This window comes from Oryctolagus cuniculus, chromosome 16 (assembly GCF_051225735.1).
Source record: "Oryctolagus cuniculus isolate XC-2025 breed Fujian yellow rabbit chromosome 16, ASM5122573v1, whole genome shotgun sequence".
In the NCBI taxonomy this organism is placed as follows: Eukaryota; Metazoa; Chordata; class Mammalia; order Lagomorpha; family Leporidae; genus Oryctolagus; species Oryctolagus cuniculus.
The window spans coordinates 61,598,972-61,623,482 of NC_142882.1; the positions used below are offsets into that span (position 1 = coordinate 61,598,972).

A 24,511-nucleotide genomic window follows, 5' to 3' on the forward strand; every position below is an offset into this window, starting at 1 on the left:
GAACACTCCCCAAACTTAGTGGCTGAAGACAAAGACCATGCCATGGCTCCTGATTCTTTGGGTCAGGAATTTGGGTGGGGCTCAGAGGGGATGGCTCATCTCTGCTCGTGGTTACAGCCCCTTCAGATTGGACAGATCACACAATCCCAGGACAATGCATTTTTAGTCATATGGCTTGACATATAATATTGCTTCAGTGAAGCCCTTGGATTGTATGGGATTTGGTGTAAGATGTCAAAAGCTGAGGCCCAACCTCCCCTTCTAAACCGCAGATATAGTTGGGACTCAAGATGCATGATTTGCTTGTGATTCAAACAATAACATTTATGTAATTTCAGCATTTTTGTTTTCAAATCATAGAATCCAAAAAGGAAAAATAGAGAAGAAAAGAGGTCTATACTTTTTTTAATTTTTTTTTAATTCATTAAAAGAAACATACAGACCACCAGCCCTACTCCTGCCTCCATTTAGACTGTTCAGGATCAAAGTTGGAAATTGATTGAATGATTTACCTATTTGTTCCTGTATTCATTAAGCTCAAGACTAAAGTTGAGAAGTGAAAACTACAAATGGTCTGCTTATTTTACATCCACCCTTTTGCTTTTACATCTACTAACCAATAAGTCCCTTTTGAATTCTTATATTCCTACATTTTGCCCATTCAAAATGACTCCTTTGTTCCTGTAGGTAGCAAGCCACAGTTCATGTAAGTGAGGGCTTGCACTGCCTGGCTCCATGACTGACAATTCTTGGTTCCTGTGTGAAGGATAGGCTGTTAGAGCTGTTTTCCATATGTCTCTCTTGGAGACACTACATTCTCACTTATATGACTTGCCTGTCAATTTGGGTTTCCTTTCCTCACTAGAGAACCACAAACCCTATTTATTCAAGTAATTTTACAGCAAGACTGGCATAGGATACATAAGAGGGTTCTGGTATCATTTGGAAAGCACCATGGTTCACACCCCAGATAGCAATTGAACCCAACTTTCAGATCGGTTACTTTTATTCACGCTCCTTGAAAGGTTGCTCACTGTGTTAGTAGCAAGCAGCAACAGAGATTCCATGTAGATCTGAGAAATCACTTGCACCAGAGAACTTACTGCCTGGGGAGTTCTTGTGTATAATACACATTTTTAGTACATACGTTAAGGAACTTTTGTGATTCTTAGCTCTGTGCTCTCCTTGAAAGACAATATACAGAAAAACACATAAAAGAGGGCATTACCTGGGTGTAGCATCATTAATAATGAAAGAAATGCAGTCATCACTTGACATCCATGGAGCATTAGTTCTTGAAATTTCAAAGTCATTTAAAGTCAGGTTTTAGAGACTTCATGGGTCTACTCTGAAAATGCAGGGGACTCATTATAATTTTTCTGCTATGGGTAGAATTGTATCTAGCTGAAGTTATTTGTCTTTTCAAGAGTTCCTTGACATTACCAATTCAAGCATTGAAAAGAACAAGGTGTATGGGGCCGGCACTGTGGCGTAGTGGGTGAAACTGCCATCTGCAGTGCCAGCATCCCATATGGGTACCTATTCAAGTCCCGGCTGCTTTTCTTTGATCCAGCTCTCTGCTATGGCCTGGGAAAGCGGTACCAGATGGCCCAAGTCCTTGGGCCCCTGCACCCATGTGGGAGACCCAGGAGAAGTTCCTGGCTCCTGGCTTTAGAACAGCACAGCTCCGGCCATTGTGGCCACCTGGGGAGTGAACCAGTAGATGGAAGACCAACCTCTCTCTCTCTACCTTTGCCTCTCTGTTAACTCTGTCTTTCAAATAAATAAGTAAATCTTAAAAAAAAGAAAACAACAAGGCATCATTTGGGCATCATTTCCCAGTGCCCCATTTATTCCATATTTGGATTTCTTGTCCAAACAAGACCACATCATTTAATATTTACAAATTAAAGTATGTTGATAAAGGAAGAAAGTGATGAATCATGGCTTTTAAATTCTCCTTTTTATTGAACGTTTCAGTTATTTTTCTAATTGTGAAAATAGCAAGCATTTAGCATGAACGTCTTAGAAAGGAGCTGGCATTGTGGTGTAAGAGGTTAAACTGCTGCCTGCAATGCCAGCATCCCATAAGGGCATAGGATACTCTCCTGGCCACTTTACTTCCAATCTGACTCCCTGCTAATGTGCCTGGGAAAAAGCAGAAGATGGCCCAAGTCCTTGGGTCTCTGCATTCATGTGGGAGACCTGGATGAAGCTCCTGGTTCCTAACTGGCTTGGCCCAGCCCTGGTCATTGTAGCCCGGAGTGAATCTGCAGGTGGAAGATCTCTCCCTCTCTCTGCATCTCTGCCTTTCAAATAAATAAAATAAATCTTTTAAAAACAGTCTTAGGAAATAAAAGAATCAACATTCCCTGTAATCTCACTAGCTAGAAATAAACAAACAGGCATAGATAATTCCATTTATATATTTGTACCTGTGTGTATGCATTTGAAGCTATTTCAGATAGTTCATGGAAAATGTAAATTAAATGTTTATTTTGGTGCAAAAAGTTTAGAAATACATGCATAGTTTTTTTCCTAATATGCATTTTCCATGAACTCTTTGAAGACACCCTGTATGTATGAATTTCTCCAGAGAGAAAATCCAGCCAGTCCTGTGACTGTAAGTCTTAAAACTGTGTTTTCAGCCTCTTCAATGTTATCCAATTTTTCCAGAAGGGTCTTTCTTCAGCCTCCAATTGCAGTGAACAAGACGGATAAGGGACAAAGGTCTGAGAAGATATTAACACTGGAGATTAACCTTTCACAGATGCACCAGAAATGGAGCAACTGATTTACTCAGACTGAATATGCGCCACAATTTCCATCTTCTGACATTTTGCTTCTTTTGAGTCTCTCCCGGTCTCCTTCCCCTTCTATTCTTTGTGTTAAAATCTTACCTATTGTGAAAGTATATGTCAATGAAACTTCTCCACTGTTGCCTTTTCTGAACTTAATTCATTTTTTTTGTATTTATTCCATAGGACTTAACGTAATCTGCCAGGTGCCAGTGATTTCTGTTTGCTGTAGCTTCTCCATGATCGTGGTGCGACCCTTTCCTACCTGACATCACCATCCTAATAGAGGGAGGAAACAAAACCTACATATCCCAAGGTTACTTTTTTTTTAAAAAAAAGTACTCTATAAACCTTGCAGAAGTGGGCGTTTAGTGCAGTGGCTTAAATCCTAACTTGGAATGTCTACATTCCGTATTACAGTGTCTGATTCAAGTTATGCGACTTTGCTTCCAATCCAGCTTCCTGCTAATGCATATCCTGGAAGGCAGCAGATGATGGTTCAAGTATATGGGTCTCTGCCATCCACATGAGAGACCTGGATAGAGTTCTGGGCTCCTGGCTTTGGCCTGGCCTGCTATGAGCATTTCAGGGGTGAGCCATCAGATGCAAGCTCTCTGTTTCTGTCTCTCTGCTTTTCAACTAAATGGAAATAAATTACATATTGTGTAATATCCTGTGATGAAAGAGATAAGGAAAGGGAATTACTGAGGAGTGAGTCAAGAGTTTGAAGATCCATCCTGTTGGGGAGTGGCAAATATAAGCATGAAGTGAGGAAATAAAAAGGTATTTCCTTCATTTCCCTCCTTCCTCCATCACTCCCTCCCTCCCTCCCTTTTCTTTTCTTCTCTCTCTCTCTCAACTGGCAAATAAAATATGGAAAACATAACAGAGGCATCACTCGCTGGAAACAGATGAAGAAAGGATTTTGCTGGATTCCCAGTCTCTGAGTAATTGGAAAAGGAAGAAATCATCACTAGAAATACCAATTATGATGCATCACCCCTAGCAGTATGTAATTAATATGTAACACTCCATTTAAAGAGGCTGAGATGATCATCAATCCTATTTTAAGGATGAAGTAACTTGGGCTCAGAAAGGATAACTGGCATACTCCTTTAGGTAAAAATGCAGCAAGTCGGGGTTGAAACTCAACTTCCTTAGCTTCTAAGCACATGACCTTAACCATTTGTTACATCAGCTCCCGATGTCTAATGAGAAGAGAGTCTGGGATTCAGCTGGGTCCACTGACCATGGCTTACTTCAACAGAAACAAACTTGACCATGAAGGCATTAGAAATTGGAGTGGCACTAGCACGAGAGAGGTACCAGCCCATGCCTGAGCCAGAAGCCATTGATAGGGTAGAAAACTGAGGTATGGAGTTGGTGAAAGGTGAAGCTACCAGTAAGAAGTGTCTCCTTTTAATTATGAAAGTTGATGAATCCAAACAATATAATTATATGGTATTGAATTTAAGTTGCTTCTTACATTGTATTTTTGTACAGGCAGGAATTTCAGAAGCTATAAAGTCAAATTTGCAAAAAATCATTCTTTTTTTTCCAAAATGAAAATTCAATTAGAGACAGAGGCTTATTCTTAGTATGCTTGATAATCAAGAGAAGAAACCACAGTTTCACTACATTTCTCCCTAGATTTGCACTTATGTTTCAGGAAACCTACAGAGCTTCAAAGCATCAGGAGAGTAGGGAATTCCATCCATTGGGATTGCATTTGGCTGCATATAAGAGAAAATCCAATTAACCAGCGGCTAACAATAATAATCAGGGTGATTATTTTTCATGTGACAGAGAGACTGGAGTCAGAGTGTGTAGGTCTGATGTGACGGCTCCCTCATGCCATTAAGTACCCAAGAACTTCCCATATTTCTGTTTAGCCATCACTGGCATGTGATGTTTGACCCTCTACATCTCCTGGTGGGTTCTAGGTGGCTGCCCCAAGATCTACATCTTATTTCTACTCTGGTAAGAAAGAAGAAGAGCAAAGATCAAAAGGCACAGATTAACCAGATCAGTACCTTTGGAGAATTTCATCCCACTTCTACTTATATCTCAGTGGCCTGAATGTATCATATGGTTACTTCAAACTTGAACAAAGTTGGAAATGGGAATTCTTAAACAAAGAAGCAAGGAAGAGCCGGTGCCGCGGCTCACTAGGCTAATCCTCCACCTTGCGGCGCCGGCACACCGGGTTCTAGTCCCGGTCGGGGAGCCGGATTCTGTCCCGGTTGCCCCTCTTCTAGGCCAGCTCTCTGCTATGGCCAGGGAGTGCAGTGGAGGATGGCCCAAGTGCTTGGGCCCTGCACCCCATGGGAGACCAGAAGTACCGGGCTCCTGCCATCAGATCAGCGCGGTGCGCTGGCTGCAGTGCGCCGGCCGCGGTGGCCATTGGAGGGTGGACCAATGGCAAAGGAAGACCTTTCTCTCTGTCTCTCTCTCTCTCACTGTCCACTCTTCCTGTCAAAAAAAAAAAAAAAAAAAAAGCAAAGAAGAGAGAATGAATATGAGGCAGGAAAGCAGCAGTGTCTCTCACAAGCACTACACCAATCCCTTGGGACAATTTCTCCCCAGTTGCCAGTTAGTGTCTCCATTTCCATTGACATTTATTTCTCTTTTCCATTAAGACACTGTGCTCCAAGATTATAATGGATTTAGTGCAGGAGATGGGGTGGTTGGGAGGATGATATTGCTGACTTGGGCGTCTAACTGGCAGAGACACAAATGCACCACTTTGAGAAGCTGCTCTTTTGATTAGTACAACACCAGCAGTGTTCAGGCCGGTCTCTGTTATTGTTATTCATGGGCTCCTGGGCGCTCCAGCAACATGTACAATTCGTTAACACACTGGAAGAGGTCTAGATTCCACAGACAATAAATTGCTGCTCCCAGGTACCTTTTAGTGTTTAATTAACCCGAGAACCTCAAACAGCACTCTGTAAATTCTCTGTCATTGAACAGCAGAAACCTGATGGTGTTCTTTTATTCTGAGATGTGAATTCCTTTGGTCAAGGAGACAAAACTCATCATCCATTTTCTCTAGCTGTTGAAAAACAGGTCTCCAGGTAATCGAAAGGCAAAACAAACAAACAAACAAACAAAAAATACTTTTTTTCCTGCCCTCTGTCAAAATCAAAATCTGATTTGAGAAGGAACAGGTCACCATTCCTTCCCAATAATTATCTATCCACACATTACTCCCAAGTTGTTTTAGGCCCTTGCGTCAGTTGTATCAGAGGATCACAATGGGATCGACAATTTTGCAGGGTGCTGTGGGAGTTTCTCTTGGTTACAGAACTATCTAGAACCCTTTAGCACTCTCAGGCAGCTTGGCCCCCCAGACGTGCAGACCTTGTGCTGATAGCTTTGAGTCTGCGGCAACTTCAGAGATCTTCCTTAAGGGTCTGGATCTATAGCCCACAGTCTATGACACAAGTGAAGTGTGTGGTCTGTGATACAAGGGAAGCATGTTTTCTGGACATCCTCACTAGTCCAGGGAGTGGATTCAAAACCATATTCCTTCTGAGAGAGAACTCTGAAAGGAACAGGATTCCTCTGGGAGGGTTTAGAGCACCATCATGCACCTCTTTTGGGTCACCAATTCCATACAGAATCCTGTGGAACCTACAAACCTTTTATCTAGATAGACATACATTGAACTAGGAACCCATTTTTTCCATAGTCTCTCAGGGGTATTGTATTAGTCTGTTTTCCATTATTTTTTAAAGATTTATTTATTCATTCATTTATTTACTTATTTGAAAGGCAGAGTTACAGAGAGGCAAAGGCAGAAAAAGAGAGAGAGGTCTTTCATTCAATGGTTCACTCCCAAAGTGGCTGCAATGGCCAGAGCTGAGTCCGTCTGAAGCCAGGAGCTTCCTCCAGGTCTCCCACATGGGTGCAGGAGTCCAAGGACTTGGGCCATCTTCTACTGCTTTCCCAGGCCATAGCAGAGAGCTGGATTGGAAGTGGAGCAGCTGGGACTAGAACTGGTGCCCATATGGGATGGCGGCACTGCAGGTGGTGGCTTTACCTGCTGCACCACAGCGCCAACCACTGTTTTCCATTTTTAAAAACAAATGTCAGAGGCTGGTTAATGTGCAAAGAAAAGAGGTTTATTTGGCTCACAGTTTAGGAAGTCTGGACATACCAGATCAGGCAGTTCATCCTGTTGGCTGTATCACATCATAGCAGGTGATATCGTGGAGGGAGTGCATGTGAGAGGGAGAGATAACACAGTGAGACAGGAAGGCAAGAGTAGGAAAGGGTTTGCCTTGCTCCTTCACAACAATCGTTCCTTCAGAGCTAATCAGGGTCCCATGAGAACTGCATCAATTCGTTCCAAGAGTAGCATCCTCAAGGACCTAATTACTTCCCTCCAGGTCACACCTCTTAAGGGTTCCACACCATCTTCCAACACAACCACAGTAAGGACCAAGCTCTCAACATACAAATACTAGAGGGGGAAGAACCCCCAAACCATATCCAAAGCATAGCAAGGATCAAAGAACCCCTGCTCCATCTGCACAATTGTTGCATTGGGAGAAGGTGTGGCCATTTCTCTCCTATCAATGCCTAATGTAATGTAGAAACACTGAGCTGTGGCAGTTGAAACCAACCTTGGGGGAACTGCAGAGAGAAGAACTTAGACCATCACATCTCCCTTCTGCACCCTGCCTCAGTTCCTGTCCAATCTCAGATGTGTGCTGTAGGTCTGGGACCTGATCCTGCTTTCCTCTTTCCCCTGACGTTGAATTTGAAGTCTAGGAACCAAGCATTTGCAGGTTTCTATGAATGAGCTCCTGCCATGCATTCCATTTTCAGGCTATCATTCTCATTTCTGCCCATTTGACAGCCCTGTAATCAAGATGTGAGTGGGTCTTGTGTTTGTTTTTCTCTCATAGCCCACCTTTAGCCTTTCTGTGCTGTTGGTGCTGATCATAGCCTGTCCAGTTCATAGCATTTCCAGTTGACTCCCGAAGAGAAAGCATTAGCAGTAGGCAATGGCCTTTCATCGGGTCCTCTGGAGTTTTCAAGGCTCATGTTCATCAGTGAAATAGATAGTCTCCCAATCCCTTTGTATTTCTGTCCTTCCCTTCATGAAACATTTTATCAGATTCTATTAGTTCAAGGTCATGTCTGCTGTCTTCAAGATGGTTATAATCTAATGTGACAAAAAGAGAAATAGAATGTGATATGCACTCTGAGATAAACAGTGATGAGAGTGTGATACATGGAGTTCTCAGAGAAGAAAACTGGTTTTTAACCAAAGGGTTCAGGAAAGCAGGGATTTTCTCACACTACTGATGGATGGCACATTTCCCACAGGACACATTTCCCACACGACAGCCATTCTCAGTCTTTTTCTTCTGTGGATCTCTGAAAATCTCATGAAATGGGATTGTGGAGTGGGAGAAGTCAAAAAGGCGTTTGATAGCTGTGGGAAAATCAGCTGAGAATTAAGTCAGCGTCCGGGATTGTAGTCACACATCTGTATGATCTGGACAGCCATTTACCATGGTGCATCTGGATTATCTTATCTACAAAATGGAATAGAAAAAGGAGCTAGGGCAGGATAAGAATTCAGCTTTCTATTTGCTTTAAAATTATACAATTCTAGCCGACGCCGTGGCTCACTTGGCTAATCCTCCGCCTGTGGCGCTGGCACCCCAGATTCTGTCCCGGTAGCTCCTCTTCCAGTCCAGCTCTCTGATGTGGCCCAGGGAGTGCAGTGGAGGATGGCCCAGGTGCTTGGGCCCTGCACCCCATGGGAGACCAGGAGAAGCACCTGGCTCCTGGCTTCAGATCCGTCGTGCTGGCGGGAGCGACCATTTGGGGAATGAACCAACGGAAGGAAGACCTTGCTCTCTGTCTCTCTTACTGTCTAACTGTGCCTGTCAAAAAAAAAAAAAAAAAAAGTACAATTCTATGATCTAGTGCATTACCTTGGGTAGAATCATATTTCACTTGTCCCAAAGAGTAGTTTGCCATCAAAAGATAAAAATGACCTTTCTACCTCATCTAAAACTTAAAAAAAATTACTGGAAAATGTATGATGCTCACATTGTAATTTTAAATTTCCTAACATTTCTCAGCTTCTTTAAGGGATTCATTACAATAAGGAAGGCCAAATATTAGTGAGCGACTCATATATATCAAGGAAGTTGCTAAGTGCATCCCATTGTTTACACCATTTTACTCACATTAATTCCATGGTTGAAATGCTGTTGTTATTGCTATATATTATCGCTGCCATTGTACAGGGGAGGAAACTAAGGTTTGGAGAGATCACGTTGGTTTCCTGTGGAATATTGGCTAGATTTGCATTTAGGCATCTGACTCTGCAGCGCACGTACCGGATTCCTCCTGCAGCCTGTTTTACCAGTGAAGTGAGGGCTTTAATCGGTGGTTTATTACGTCTCCAGCGTTCTGGATGCTCTGCAAATCAGATGAATTCCCAGTGTGCAAGCTTTCATTGAATAGAACAAATACACATACACCCGTGCGCATTCATGCTCATGTGCTCTTACACATGTGCACATATGGATATTTTTCCTACACGTCAGGATTCCAGAAGCTCTTTGGATGTCCATAGGCTTCCATAGACTTCCGCCGAAGTTTCCTCATCGAAAGCCAAAATTGCTGCAGAAGGTGATGGAAGGACCGGTTAGCATTAGTCTAGGGCACAGGTGTCTTGCCAGGGCCGGCGCCGCGGCTCACTAGGCTAATCCTCCGCCTAGCGGCGCCGCACACCAGGTTCTAGTCCCCCGGTTGGGGAGCCGGATTCTGTCCCGGTTGCCCCTCTTCCAGGCCAGCTCTCTGCTGTGGCCAGGGAGTGCAGTGGAGGATGGCCCAGGTGCTTGGGCCCTGCACCCCATGGGAGACCAGGAAAAGCACCTGGCTCCTGGCTCCTGCCATCGGATCAGCGCGGTGCACCGGCCGCAGCGCGCGGCGACCGCGGCGGCCATTGGAAGGTGAACCAACGGCAAAGGAAGACCTTGCTCTCTGTCTCTCTCACTGTCCACTCTGCCTGTCAAAAAAACAAAAAAAAAAAACAAAAAAAACAAAAAAACAAAACAAAACAAAACAGGTGTCTTGCCAGGCCTAGCTTCCCAGCAGGTAGGGAGTGTGCTGTTTGAACACAGGTAGAGTTGGCAGGGGGTGGGTAGGGTGGGGATGCCTAAGGAGATATGCCAGTCTGGTGAGGTCCCTGCCTGTCACTGTCCATGGGGGATGACACTGGAAGTGCCCTCGCTCCTGGAAAGAGGGGCAGCCTTCTCAAGCCAGTTTTTGATGTGCAGTCCTCCTTAGCTAGTCTCCAGATAGAGCTCCCTTAGAAAGGACTTGGGTCCACTGAAACCAGTCCTAGCAAATGGTAAATTATATTCGCTCCTCTGCGTTACAATGAGAGAGATATGCAGCCACATACAACGAATTACGGGCTAGCACTTTTAGGGTAAGCATTCTCAGATGACGTGGGAAAATCTCAACTCGGTTTGCTTCCACAAAGAAGAAAAACCTGGGCGGGAAGCGGTCATAGGAGCCGGGCTTCCGGCTGTGCCCCGCGGTGCCCGCTCCGGCGCGGCCTTCTTGGCGGCGAGCGACAGCGGTGCCGAATGCCCGCTAGGGGGAGACTCGCTCACGCGCATCCCCGGCTGCCGCCCGCCACTGGAACTTGATTACCGCGGCGGCTCCTTGACCCTGTTTCGTTTGCTAAGCAAGGCATGCAAGTTTGATTAACAAAATTCTCCGTTTAAATTTCCGGCTCGCGTCTTCAGAGGCGATGAGGACGGAGCAGCCGCTCTCATGTAAATAAGGTACTGACTTTCCCTTTTTCTCAGGCGGGAGCGCGCCGCGCCGGCCCTGCCAGGCCTTTGGAGAAGGTGGCAGCCAGGCTGACTCACCGGCCACGACGGGAAGACGCGCCCCGGCCATGGCCGAGTGCCGGTGACGTCCAGACATCCTGGATTTCCTTTCCTGCCTTTCTGTCCTGTAGTCCGCCTACCCTTCCTGTCCCTCCTCTACCACCGTGGGCCTCACGCCTGTGAGTGGTCTTGGCAACTGCCGGTCCAGCCCTTGGTTATTATTATTATTATTAGATTTATTTATTATTTGAAAGGCAGAGTTACAGAGAGGTAGAGGCAGTGCGAAAGAGGTTTTCCATCCGTTGGTTCACTCCCCCAAATGGCAGCAACTGCCAGAGCTGGGCTGATCCGGAGCCAGGAGCTTCTTCTGGGTCTCCCACGTGGGTGCAGGGGCCCAAGGACTTGGGCCATCTTCTACTGCTTTCCCAGGCCACAGCAGAGAGCTGGATGGGAAGAGGAGCAGCCGGAAGGCGAACCCCCCGGCTGTTTGGGATGGCGGCACTGCAGACGCAAGGCTTTACCGGCCAAGCCGCAGGGCAGGCCCCTGGCCATTGGTTCTAACTCTGACCTTGTCTGAAAGGTATGCCCAGCTCTGGGAGTTTTCTGAGTGATGTGCGTTCAAGTGCTGTCAGGAATAAAATCATTGCCATCAAGATCTGCGATATGTACAGGCACACACTCACTTCTTTGGGTTTTATTTTTCTGACTTTAGAAAGAATTGGAATTGAGATTTCTTTCATTGAAGTACAAGATGGAAAGTATAAAGGTCAGAAAGTGTGTCCACCATTCTCTCTCATCTTTGAATCTGAATTTGTGGTAGGTGTGGGCACTGAGCAAAGAATTAGAATGCTGAGTTTGTACTCATATTTTTTATTGTTTAAATTAAGTATTTATTCTCATTTTATTTGAAAGGCAGACAGACACACACACATATATGGAGAGATCTCCATTTGCTGGTTCACTTCCCAACCGCATGCAGCAGCCAAGGCAGGATGAAGTAGAAGCTCAGAGGCCAGAGCTCCATCTGAATCTCCCATGTGGGTGAGAATTGAATCTTTACCTGCTGCCTCCCGAGGTGCACATTAGTGGGAAGCTGGAATTGGCAGTGCTGGCAGGACCCAGGCACTGGCCGGCGCCCTGGCTCACTAGGCTAATCCTCCGCCTGCGGCACCAGCACACCGGGTTCTAGTCCCGGTCAGGGCGCCGGATTCTGTCCCGGTTGCCCCTCTTCTAGGCTAGCTCTCTGCTGTGGCCAGGGAGTGCAGTGGAGGATGGCCCAAGTGCTTGGGCCCTGCACCCCATGGGAGACCAGGAGAAGCACCTGGCTCCTGCCTTCGGATCAGCGCGTTGCGCCAGCCGCAGCGTGCCTGCCGTGGTGGCCATTGGAGGGTGAACCAACGGCAAAGGAAGACCTTTCTCTCTGTCTCTCTCTCTCACTGTCCACTCTGCCTGTCAAAACAAACAAACAAACAAAACAAAACAAAAACCCAGGCACTAAGATTCCATTATTTAGCCCTTAAAAAACACTATTTAATTCAAATGAAAATTATCCTTCCATGTCAGTCTCCTCACATCTGAGGACACATTCCTAATTTAACATCTACCAAAAAGCAATAAACTGTAATTTTTGAAAAAGCAAATCTTTTAAAGGAAAATAAAGTGCTGGCATTGTGCCTTCTAAGAGAAGCATGATTCACAACAGTGAGGTTAGCTCCTTGTTTGTTACTTTCCTGAAGGAGAGAGGAGGGGAGGGGACAGTCCCCTGCATGAGGGGAGCATTGTTTGACTCTACAAAGGTGAGCCCTGGGCTGCCTGCTCTTCCTCAGGGTGTGATTTGGTAGGTGTACCCCATAAGGAGGTGGGGCAGATGAGAGAATGCAAGGTGAATCCTCTGGTGTGCTTGAGAGACTTAAAATAGATACTGACTCTCAGATGTAAAATCCTCCATCTTCCCCACATCATCAAAGTCTGTGTGGCCCAGTGGAGTTCCATTGATCTTTTTTTTAAATGGAAATCAAGGAAAGTGTCTAAGCCTCATTTTTGCATATCCAATCTTTCAACAAATGTTTGTTGAAATATGCTATGAAACAAGTTTCATTGTAGGCACTGATGAATACGGCAATGGAAAAGTTTAGATTCTTAAACCTTGCCTTTGAGTAAGGGAAGGCCAACAACAAATTAGTAAACAAAATCACTTCAGAGAGCACCAAGTTCCACAAGACTAATAAAATAGTACATGTTACATGTAACTGGGGAGAGGGGTGTACATGTCAATAGCTCATCAAAGAATGGAAGCCATTCCAGAATATTTGTTCTAACTTTTTTTTTGTGTGGTAAAATGCACAAAACATAAAGTTTACCTTCTTAACTATTTTTAAATGTGTAATTCAGTGGTGTTAAATACCCTCATTATGTTGTTCAACTTTTACCATCTATCTTCAAAATTCTTTTCATCATGTACAACTTAAATTCTGTATTCAGTAAACAATAACTCCATTTTTCTCCTCCCTCAGCCCCTGGCAAACACCATTTTCAATTCTGTGTCTAATATCTTATCTACTCTAAGTATCTTAGATAAGTGGAATAATGCAGACTATGTCTTTTTTTTTTTTTTTTTTTGACAGGCAGAGTGGACAGTGAGAGAGAGAGACAGAGAGAAAGGTCTTCCTTTTGCTGTTGGTTCACCCTCCAATGGCCGCTGTGGCCAGCGCGCTGCGGCTGGTGCACCACGCTGATCCGATGGCAGGAGCCAGGTACTTATCCTGGTCCCCATGCGGGTGCAGGGCCCAAACACTTGGGCCATCCTCCACTGCACTCCCGGGCCACAGCAGAGAGCTGGCCTGGAAGAGGGGCAACCGGGACAGAATCCGGTGCCCCAACCGGGACTAGAACCTGGTGTGCCGGCGCAGCTAGGCGGAGGAATAGCCTAGTGAGCCGTGGCACTGGCCAGAATATGTCTTTTTGTGACTGGCTTATTTCACTTAGGATAATGTCATTAAGGCTCATTTATGTCACAGCATATAGAAAACCTCCCTTCCTTTTTAAGGCTGAATAATATTCCATTGTATGGATATACCACATGTTCTTTATCCATGCATCCATCAATAGATACTTGGCTCACCTCCCTGTTTGGTTACTGGGAATAATACTACAATGAACATGGGTCTTCAAATATTTTTGGGGACCCTGCTTTCAGTTCTTTTTGGGTGAATGCTCAAAACCACTCTAGAATTTGTTTTTACAGAGTGATTTTTTAAAAACTTTTATTTAATGAATATAGATTTCCAAAGTACAGCTTATGGATTACAATGGCTTCCCCCCATAACGTCCCTCCCAAACGCAACCCTCCGCTTTCCCACTCCGTCTCCCCTTCCATTCACATCAATATTCATTTTCAATTCTCTTTATATACAGAAGATCAGTTTAGCATACATTAAGTAAAGATTTCAACAGTTTGCTCCCACACAGAAACATAAAGTGAAAAATACTGTTTGAGTACTAGTTATAGCATTAAATCACAATGTACAGCACACTAAGGACAAAGATCCTACATGAGGAGTAAGTACACAGTGACTCCTGTTGTTGACTTAACAAATTGACACTCTTGTTTATGGCATCAGTAATCACCCTAGGCTCTTGTCATGAGCTGCCAAGGCTATGGAAGCCCCCTGAGTTCACTGACTTTACAGAGTGATTTTAATATAGGAAATATCTTTTTTCAAAGTTATTGAAAGGATTGAAAAAGCAAAAAGGGAAAATTCTGCCAATGTAAGCATGTAGGTAATTAGCAGAAGGGAAAGGAGAAACCATGTTTTCTCATATTTTTGATGCAGAATTTGGCAGCAGTAGCTTTTCCAACAGCTGTCCTGGGTTTCTACTCAGGCATTACAGCGGCAAAAATCTTCTGCATCCTTATTCTTATGGATGAGAGAGCGTGTTGTTCTTTAAAGTCTAGGTTCCTCCATCTAGTGGCATGGGGGCTTGTTTGAGTTCTCTGTGCAAAACAATTGAGCCTCTCTCTCAGGTCTGTTTCATTTTTCCATGTGACTAGATCACAATTCCACCCTCCTTATACACAGTTTTGTAGAAGAAGGAAAGGTTTGTTGTTGTTGTTTGTTTTTGCTTAAGGAAATAAATGGGAGACTCTAGAGTAAGGAATACTACACAACATGGAGGGCTACATTTGGGACAGGAGGCTTTGATGCCAGTCTGCACATGGAGTGGGGTCTACAGTATGCCTCGCAGGCCTGCTTCCAGATCACTAGCAAACAGATAGGAACTTCCTGCCCAGCCTCAGACTGAGAGTTATAGTCAGAACCTGACTATAATGTGAACCCCAGATACTAACATCTGGAATTACTCCAGTGAGGCGTCCAATATGTATTTTATATATATGTATATATGCATCTAATGTATATTTAATAAGATGAGGAAGTAGAGCCATTGAGTAGAGGCAATCTTTGAATATTTTTCCATGAGTAATAGCACACAATTAGGGCAGTAATTGGAGGAGGACACAAAGTTCAAGGGTTTTCAAATTTGGAGATGCTCAAGTATTGTTGTAATAATCCAACAAGGATGGAGAATTTGATGATGTAGGAGTAAGTGGAAAATTGCAGAGGCCTTGTTTTTGAGGCAGTGAGAAGGGATGGCTGGAGATGTATGGAAGAGACGTAAAGGAATAGTTTTCAGACACAGTGTGAAAACGAGCTCAAGGAGAGTTGACAACTGGAGCCAGAAGTGATATCACTAAGAGCTCCAGGAATTAGCAAAACCTTTGAGGAAGACATTGGACATTTAATAGTATATGGAATGATGACTTGAGCAAATCTTAATTAGATCTTACAAGTTGGAGTGACCCATTTCACATCTGGGTCATTTGTTTCTCAAATGGAAGTGAGACATTTCAAAGCTGATTCTAATAAAAAATTTGTCTAGTCAGTGTTTTCACCTTAGCCTTCTGTTTTTTATCTCATTTTTATTCTTTAAAATAAAACATTTGTTCTAGCTACATGTGCATATAGAAAGCCCTCAATAAATATTTTCTGAATTAATAGCCAAATTGGACTTTTTCGCTGTCTCATTGGCCCTACTAGAGCTCCAACTTCGTGAGCCCAGGTTTTCCTGGGTCTATCTGTCTACCTATCTAGTCATGTATGTATTGTTCTTATTATTTTGGTACTGTCTTCCCTCCTGAAATAGTCTTTGTCCCATCTCCCCTTGCTGTTTCATAGAGCTATACTCTTCCCTCGAAGTTTAGCTTAAACATCACTTTGTGAAATGCCCTTTGACCTTTCTGCTCAAATGTGATATCCTCCTCCTCTTCATTTATAGAATTCTCCTTATCTTGCTGATGTCTCTTAACAGTTTATATGAAGGATTATGACTACTTGTGGAGTTGCTAGTACGCTCCTTACTAGACTGTGAGCACATTGAGAATAATAACTACACTACCCAACCCTGTCTCTGTCAGTCATTCATCTGTTTTCTGCAATTTTGTCTTTCCTGGTACATTTAAGGAAAGAAATATTATGATATGTAGTCTGAATCTGGTTCCCTTTGGCTAGTATGATGCATTTGAGACTCACCCAAGTTGTTGCATGTATCAGTAGTTTGCTTCTTTTTATTGTTGAGTTATACTCCCTTGAATGGAACTATCATTGTTCTGAAACAATTTTGCTAATGGGAGGAGTATTACCTCCCCTATTTAAATAAAGGCATAGTTCACCAGAATTAAAATTTGAAAGTTTTCCTAGATATAACCCAATGAGAAATCAGTTAAGCACATTGCAGACATGCCCACACAGGTATTTGGTCTTAACAAAATGATTTTATTGTCCACTTGGAGTCAAATCCAAGGTGTATTCTAAAAGTATCAAACATTATGATACTTACTGGCAACATAGCACAGGAAAGTATGGTAGGACTTATACAATTGACTCCAATTGAGGGTTGCATCCATGAAGTGGTCCTGAAGATGCTAAAAGGCATAACACTGTAAACAGACATGACAGATGATCAGAAATGATGGACCTGCATGTTGCAGCATAGAGATCTATCAGCGTGCTAATGTAAGAGTGGCTTTCATCCACATGATTGGAAATAGTGCAACACCCCAGTATCTATGGTCAAGAATTCAAGGGAAGTCCACTCTTTAATTCACTTGAGTCAGCCACTTGTACTTACTGGAACCTCAGGCTGCTATGTCAAAGACTCACCAAGACTGTGATGTGAGACTAGGGCACATTTTTGTAGGCAGATGACATAGTCTCCAGAAAGATCTGAGTGCCCTGTAAGATCAGTATCAAAGTGGAATTCCTTATTTTTATGGCTGATCTGCTGAGTTTGGGGCTGGAGTCCTGTTTCCACAGTCAGTACATATTAGGCAAACAATGTCTGTGTGTCCATCACAGTGTTCAGCACTGGATACTCAAAACAAACAAGGTTTTTATGCTCCCTGTATTCATAAAGCGCAACCATTGTGGTGGAAATGGACAATAGGAAGTCATTAAACGAAGATACGAAACAATTACAGACCTTATGTGTCAAAAAAGGAAGCAAATGGGGAGGTGAGGTTCAAAGCATTTTAGATGGGTGGCAAGAAAGTTTTCTCTGAAACTTTTGAAAAATGAAACACAAAGAAGAGTTTGGAGGAAGGAATTTTACCGGCAGAAAGAACAGCATTGTAGAGGACTTGATGAGAAAAGACATGACAGATTTGAGAATCTCAAAGTTCAGTGGAACGGGAAGAAGTTGAGAAATTGTGAGAGGGTCAGAGAGGATATCAGATCACCAGCAACTTGTGGGCTGTGATATAGTCTGGATCTCCTTTGGTGAAAGGGGAAGCTTTGCGAGGGTTTAGAACACAGGGATCAGATGATATGATTCATATTGTAAGAGGATTATTTTTGCTGCTCTAGAAATAGTGTATTATGGTAGTAGGTCAGGAGTGGGAGGGTGAGAGCAGTTACGATGCAGTTGCCAAAGTCCAGGTGAGAGATGACAGTGATGATACAAATAAGAAGAGAGATGGAGATAAGAAGATAGAGTTGGGATTTTGCAAGTAGAACTCTAGGCTGTATTTATGGATGACATGTGAGGAGGAGAGGAGAGGGAAGAAACACAGCAGTTTTCATATTCCAGGCTTAAACAACATAGTGAGAAGCTTTGACATTTAATTAAATGGAAAGGACCTAGTTCTGGTTTGGTATCAATGTCTGGAGGTCAACAAAACTTAGCTACCATTTTGGGATTTAATTGAATTGTTTAATCACAAACGTTCATAAAGTTTGGGGAATTATGAGGATACCTCAGAAGTGTGAGAGAAGGGAAGAGGATCTCAGGCAGAACCTTAAGGAAAGGCTGCACTCCATGCAGGTAAAGACAAAATAGAAGACCAAGGATACCTTGGCCAATGAGATAATAGGAAAACTAGGAAACAAGTGGAAAGGAAATCAAGCAAGTACTACTTCAAGAATGAGAGGGCCATGCATGAATACTGCTGAAAGGACTTGTAAAAACTGCTGTGTGCTGCTTTTGGAAACAGAAGGTATTGATGACAGTGATAAGATGTGAAGGGAGAGCAGTGGGTAACATTTTGGAGGAGATGGAAGGTTGGTAAGGGGAGATAATGTATATAAGAACAACTTCTGTGAAAGTTTGTGGTGAGAGAAGCCAGAAGCTCTCTGAGGGCAGAGGGAGTTGGCAGGTTTATCAAGATGAGAGACACTTACGTTTAATTATGTGTGAAAGGAATGATTCTTAGGAGAGAGAAATGGCAGTCCAGGACAGTGAAAAGACAGTGGCCCAAGATGGCCTGCACTCAGAGCATGAACCTGCAGTAGGGAGAAGAATGCTTCTTCCACTGGGGCTGGAGAGAAGGAAGAGAAGAGGGATGCTGGTACCTTTGAGGTAGCCCTGGGGAGGCCATTACCTGAAAGAGCAGAGTGTGTGGAATGCTGCAGGAGAGAGGAGGTGAGAAGTCACTTCTTAGTGAATTGCAAGACTAGAAGAGCGTGGGAGGATTGATTGGCAGTAGTGAAGATATGAGATAGGAGATAATGAATTCTCAGAGAAACCAGTCTTTTGGGTTGTGAGGTTTTTCAAGTGTAGGCATATGAAAGGAGAACAGTAGGGTTCTTGCAGGTCTGGTATTTATGAGCCAAGTAAGAAGAAAGGAGAGTGAAGGAATGGAATACAGTTGGTAAAATGTTGTGCCATGCTAGCTGTCTGCTATGGCCCGGGAGTGCAGTGGAGGATGGCCCAAGTGCTTGGGCCCTGCACCCCCATGGGAGACCAGGAGAAGCACCTGGCTCCTGCCTTCGCATCAGCGCGTGCGCCGGCCGCAGCAAGCTGGCCGCGGCAGCAATTGGAGGGTGAACCAACGGCAAAGGAAGACCTTTCTCTCTGTCTCTCTCTCTCACAGTCCACTCTGCCTGTCAAAAAAAAAATGTTGTGCCATGGATTCTAGGTCAGAGAGCTTGGGGGATAAAATCAAACAAGTGTGTTGATAGAAAGTGAGAAAGTCGTGGTACTTAATTGTCGGCCTGGACAATATCTTCATTCTGGGGAAGCAAACTGAGAGCTGACGATCTCCAGCTAGGAAGACCCATTTCTATGGTAAGAGAACAGACACTGCTACTGTAAGAACTCTACAACAACTTGGTAGTAGAAATTGTCAGGAGCTGACTCTTCCTTACTGTAGAGAAGTCTGCTGCATGGGGAGGAATCAGGGCTCTTAGTTTGTATTTGGGGCAGCAAAGATGAAAATACCTGAGTGAATATCCTACTGTGTAGAATTTTTGCAGCCCTAATATGTAGAGGGGAGGAGTGCTCAGGGCCTGAGAATGAACCAGATCTGGGTAGAAACATATTAGCAAGCTCAACCCACAGTGATCCTGAGAACCTGTGATGGAGCTCTGATTTTGTTATTTATGGCTTAAATTAACAAGTTAGTTATACTATATTTAAATAACTCCAACTGTCTGCTAAATAGTACTTGATTAATGAAACTTGTTTCCCTATTAGAAAGGCAGTATGGCATATTGAAAATATAAATGTAGGGCGAAGTTGCTTTGACTTTGAGTCTTGACTTGACCACCTATTGCTATGTATTCTAAGCCATTTGTTCAACTTCCATGAATGTGAATTCTCCAATCTATAAACCAAGACAAACAATGATGTTTACCAATATATTTATTCTAAGAAATACATTATTGAAAGAAGGAAACAATTTTGAACATTGCAAAGCTTTACACAATATTAGTGCTGTGGGAAAAAAATCCTAGTTCATAAACAGATGTGTAAGAAATTTGTGTTTTATCATCTTCCTTTACAGATTTTAATTCTGCATCTGAGTATCCACCCACCTTTGACATTATTCAGCTGCCATCTCTACCCACTCCAACAGTTAATGAAGAGCTCTGGGGGTTTCCACAACATCACAACATTGCTTTAGTGTGTTAGGTGCAATTGTTTACTATGGAGATGTGACTCCATCAGACCCAATGTCATTCATGCCACTCTTGAATGACATTCAACCTCCCAGATGAACTGTGATGGCAACATGGCAGAGGGCATCCTGCAAGGGGGAAGACCAGGCTTACTTGAGGCACCAATGGACTTTTTTCTTCCTCGGTCTTGGACAATCTTCTCTTTCTTGTTGCCCTCAAAAACCTTAACTGCTGGGCCGGCGCCGCGGCTCACTAGGCTAATCCTCCGCCTAGCGGCGCCGGCACACCGGGTTCTAGTCCTGGTCGGGGCGCCGGATTCTGTCCCGGTTGCCCCTCTTCCAGGCCAGCCCTCTGCTGTGGCCAGGGAGTGCAGTGGAGGATGGCCCAGGTGCTTGGGCCCTGCACCCCATGGGAGACCAGGAAAAGCACCTGGCTCCTGGCTCCTGCCATCGGATCAGCGCGGTGCGCCGGCCGCAGCGCGCCGGCCGTGGCGGCCATTGGAGGGTGAACCATCGGCAAAAGGAAGACCTTTCTCTCTGTCTCTCTCTCTCACTGTCCACTCCGCCTGTCAAAAAAAAAAAATAAATAAATAAACATTAAAAAAAAAAAAAAACACCGTAATTGCTATGCTCCAATTCTTGGACAGTTAACATTATCTTATTAAAGGATTTTGGCTCTTATAAATTAAACCTTAGTCATTACTTGAGAGTCTTTTTTGCTTTGAAATCTACCAAAATTCCTAGGGTATGGGAGCCCCAAAGGATGTACCTATTCTTGAGAAACGAATTAGGAGGAGGACAGAAAGAAATAGGAAAACGGAGACTAAATAAGTCATTTTTACTTTTATTTATTTGTGTGGAATCCTTGGTGGTCTTGTTGGATCAATTTCCCCATAAAATGATCAGCAAATTTAAGAATTTGGAAAATACTGTCTTTAAGAGTAAAATGAGGCAGGCGCCACGGCTCACTAGGCTAATCCTCCACCTGCGGCGCCAGCACTCCGGGTTCTAGTCCCAGGTGGAGCGTCGGTTCTGTCTCGGTTGCTCCTCTTCCAGTCCAGCTCTCTGATGTGGCCCAGGAAGGCAGTGGAGGATGGCCCAGGCGTTTGGGGCCTGCACCTTCATGGGAGACCAGGAGGAAGCAACGGCTCCTGGCTTCAGATTGGCTTAGCTTCAGCCGTGGCGGCCATTTAGGGGGTGAACCAACGGAAGGAAGACCTTTCTCTCTGTCTCTCTCTCTCTCACTGTCTAGCTCTGCCTGTCAAAAAAAAAAAAAAAAAGAGTAAAATGAAGCACAAGAAATTTTCAATTCTTTAAGAAAGACACTATCTGAATACCAACATAGCATGGGAGACTTGGCATGGACCCATTAACTAATATGGGTATTATCTTCTCTCTCTCTTGGAAAGGCACCAGGTAACTAGGTATCATGAACACATAAATGGATACTTACAAGTTCATATTTTTGAAGAATAGCTGTGGAACAATGAAGCAGACTTTGTGTTGAGGACCTTGTTGCCATATTCTGCAAACTAAGAAAGTGAGCATTGCTTGGACTAATTGTTGGAGTCTATCCTTTCTGACTAGACAGGCTCATTTGGCAGAGCACACAGAGTTGCATCCTGACTCCACCCTCTCATTCCTGTACCTGCAACACCAAAAATTGGCCTTGCAAGTTTGGAGCAATGGCAAATTGAGTGTCACTGTGGGATGTGCACAATTCATCAGTGTAGAGGCTTATGTAGGTGCCATTTACCATCAAAAAGGGCTGTTTCCAGAATTAATGCATAATAATGAAAATTACTGCTGAGTATCCAAAGGTCGAAAAAGGAACTTTAAAATATTATATAGTTTATTACCTGCCTCTCTTCAGTTTGAACCCACCATAACTTTACCAGTGTTTACTCCAAATCTCCAGGCTCAAGAAGTCTGTTAGGGAAAAGCAAAACCAGACTAACCCCTCCTTTTGCATTCTGAGATATCCCTATCCACTTTCATCGTCTGTGTAAGCCGAGGCTGAGACAGTCCAAAACTTAACTAGTGTAGGAGATGCATGAATAATGAGATAAAGATCTAACAAGCCAGCATTTAGATTTAAGGAGTCTAAATGTATTTTTGGAAGCAGATTATGTAATTTGCAATGAAACAGTGCACTTCATTTATCCTTCGACATCTTTTTCTTCCTACTTTTTAAAATATGACATTGTATATAATAAAGCCTTTATAAATAGCACCTTGTTTGATGAAGTTCAACAATGTTATCCCAGTGTTAAAAGGAAAACTGAAGCCCAGCATGGTAAAGAAAATGGCCTGAGGTCACACAGCCAGGCTTGGGAGAGCCTGATTCAAACCCAGTTGTGATTGAGTGACATATGATGACTGAGTATTTTAAGAATGTTTTAGAATGATTTTTTATTTTCTGTCACTTTTTTTTCTGTTTTTAGTTTTGATCCATCAGATTTTGAATGCTGCAAAATACTCTATTATGTTTGATGAAAGGAAAAATTAATCTCTTGACTTCTCCTACTGTTTCAGAACTGGTAGCTGGAGTTTGCATAGTTCAACTAGCTGTGAGATATTGAGGCCACCAATTTTACTTCAGCCAAAATTTGACAACTTTTTTTTTCCAATCTAATTATTTAAAGCTCTCAACACTTCAGTATAACCAATGTGTTCATTTCAACTGCAAGAAGACATTTTTAAAAGAAGCAGGTGCTAAGGGCATGACTGTTTTTCCAATATAGCACAAACTGACCTTAGGTTATCTTGTAAATCTTGCTTTGGCAATGTGGTTTCCAGGTAGGAACACAAGCAGAAGAGTCAGATCCTGGTTCCTAGGCAGAGCGGAGACTCCCTGGTATATCTGTCATTCTTCCATTCTGACTGGCCCCCATTGTGTGCAGTTCCTCAGCAAGTCTTCCTGCAGCTGGATTCTGGTCTGGTTTATACCCGCAGGCATCTTCAGCAGCATGTCTTACTACTATCAGAAAGTTCCCTTGGCCTGCAGTGTCCAGTCACCCGCTGTGCTAATCCCTACATTTGTATCCTTCATTAGATATCTTTTTCTAGTGCTAGGGAATAAAAAAATCTTTAGCTCTTTCTACTCCAAGCCTACATTGTCTATGTGAAAACACTTAATAACTCAGCAATACTTTATTGATTCCCAGCTACAATGACTTTGTCCATTTTTTTTTTTGCCATTCATATTTGGAGATAAATTTTGCCATTTTTTGATAATTATTATAAAATTTGAATATCAATCATGCCAATTTCTGACCATCTCTGCTTCCTAAGTTTTCAGCTCGTTCCTCTACAATTCATACTTCAATAACTTTTCAAACTCCCAGTAATACTTAATCCATTAACCTTAACACATTTTCTCAGTCTGTTAACTTTTACATCCTCACTTCCCCAGTTACTCAAGACAATTCCATGACTCATCACAATAATCACTCGGTATACAGTCTCCAAATACATTATACTTACTTGGAAAATGCCAGCCCTGGTTAAATATCCATATATGCTGTACTCATTTCAACTGGCTGAATGTGACTGGAGTGAAATATAAAATCAAGATTCCCATCTCACTTTAAACTGATGACCACAAACCTCACATAGGTTCTTGTCAAATCATGTTCTCATTTTTCCAAGAATGCAATACTATCCACACTTTCTCTTCTCAGACCTCCCCAAGTGCCTTCTGTCTCACTCTTAAATGATGATTTTGATTGTGTATCTATTGAGAAAATAGAATTGAGAAAAAGAATCCCCACATTCCCTGACTTTGAACCTCTATGTTATCTCTTTTCTCATAAAATGGTTGAATGGATCTGTTATCTCCCAACTACACTTGGAAGTTGCCTCTGCAAGTCTCTTTCTGCCTTGCTTATCTTACCGTGTCCTTTGTAAAATTGAGATGTATCTACATACCATAAATTGTGCCATTTCAAAGCCTATAATTCAAGGCAGGCACTGTGGCGCAGTGGGTTAAAGCCCTGGCCTTAAATGCTGGCATCCCATGTGGGCACTGATGCTAGTCCTGGCTGCTCCTCTTCTGATCCAGCTCTCTGCTGTGGCCTGGGAAAGCAGTAGAAGATGGCCCAAGTCCTTGGGCCCCTGCATCCACATGGGAGACCGGGAGGAAGCTCCTGGCTCCTGGCTTCTGATCGGCACAGCTCTGACCGTTAGGCCATCTGGGGAGTGAACCAGTAGATGGAAGACCTCTCTGTCTCTACTTTTCTCTGTAACTCTTTCAAATAAATAAAATAAATCTAAAAAAAGCTTATAATTCAATTTTTAGCCTGTTTACAAAATCATATGAGCATTACTACCATCTAATTCCAAAATAGTTTCATTACCCACCCCAACCCCAAAATCCTTTTTCT

At 43.3% G+C, this 24,511-nt stretch overlaps 1 long non-coding RNA gene across 3 annotated transcripts in view; it reads left to right on the forward strand.

The window, feature by feature from the left end:
• Window positions 1-10,487: 10,487 nt before the first annotated feature.
• LOC103349444 (uncharacterized) overlaps window positions 10,488-24,511 on the forward strand; it is a 68,696-nt gene continuing 54,672 nt past the window's right edge. For 2 of the 3 annotated variants that reach the window (XR_016222616.1, XR_011383136.2), the window contains exon 1: window positions 10,489-10,627. This is a non-coding gene — a long non-coding RNA (uncharacterized LOC103349444). Of the gene's footprint in view, window positions 10,628-24,511 lie in introns of all 3 variants that reach the window. The other variant, XR_011383137.2, reaches the window with a different exon arrangement.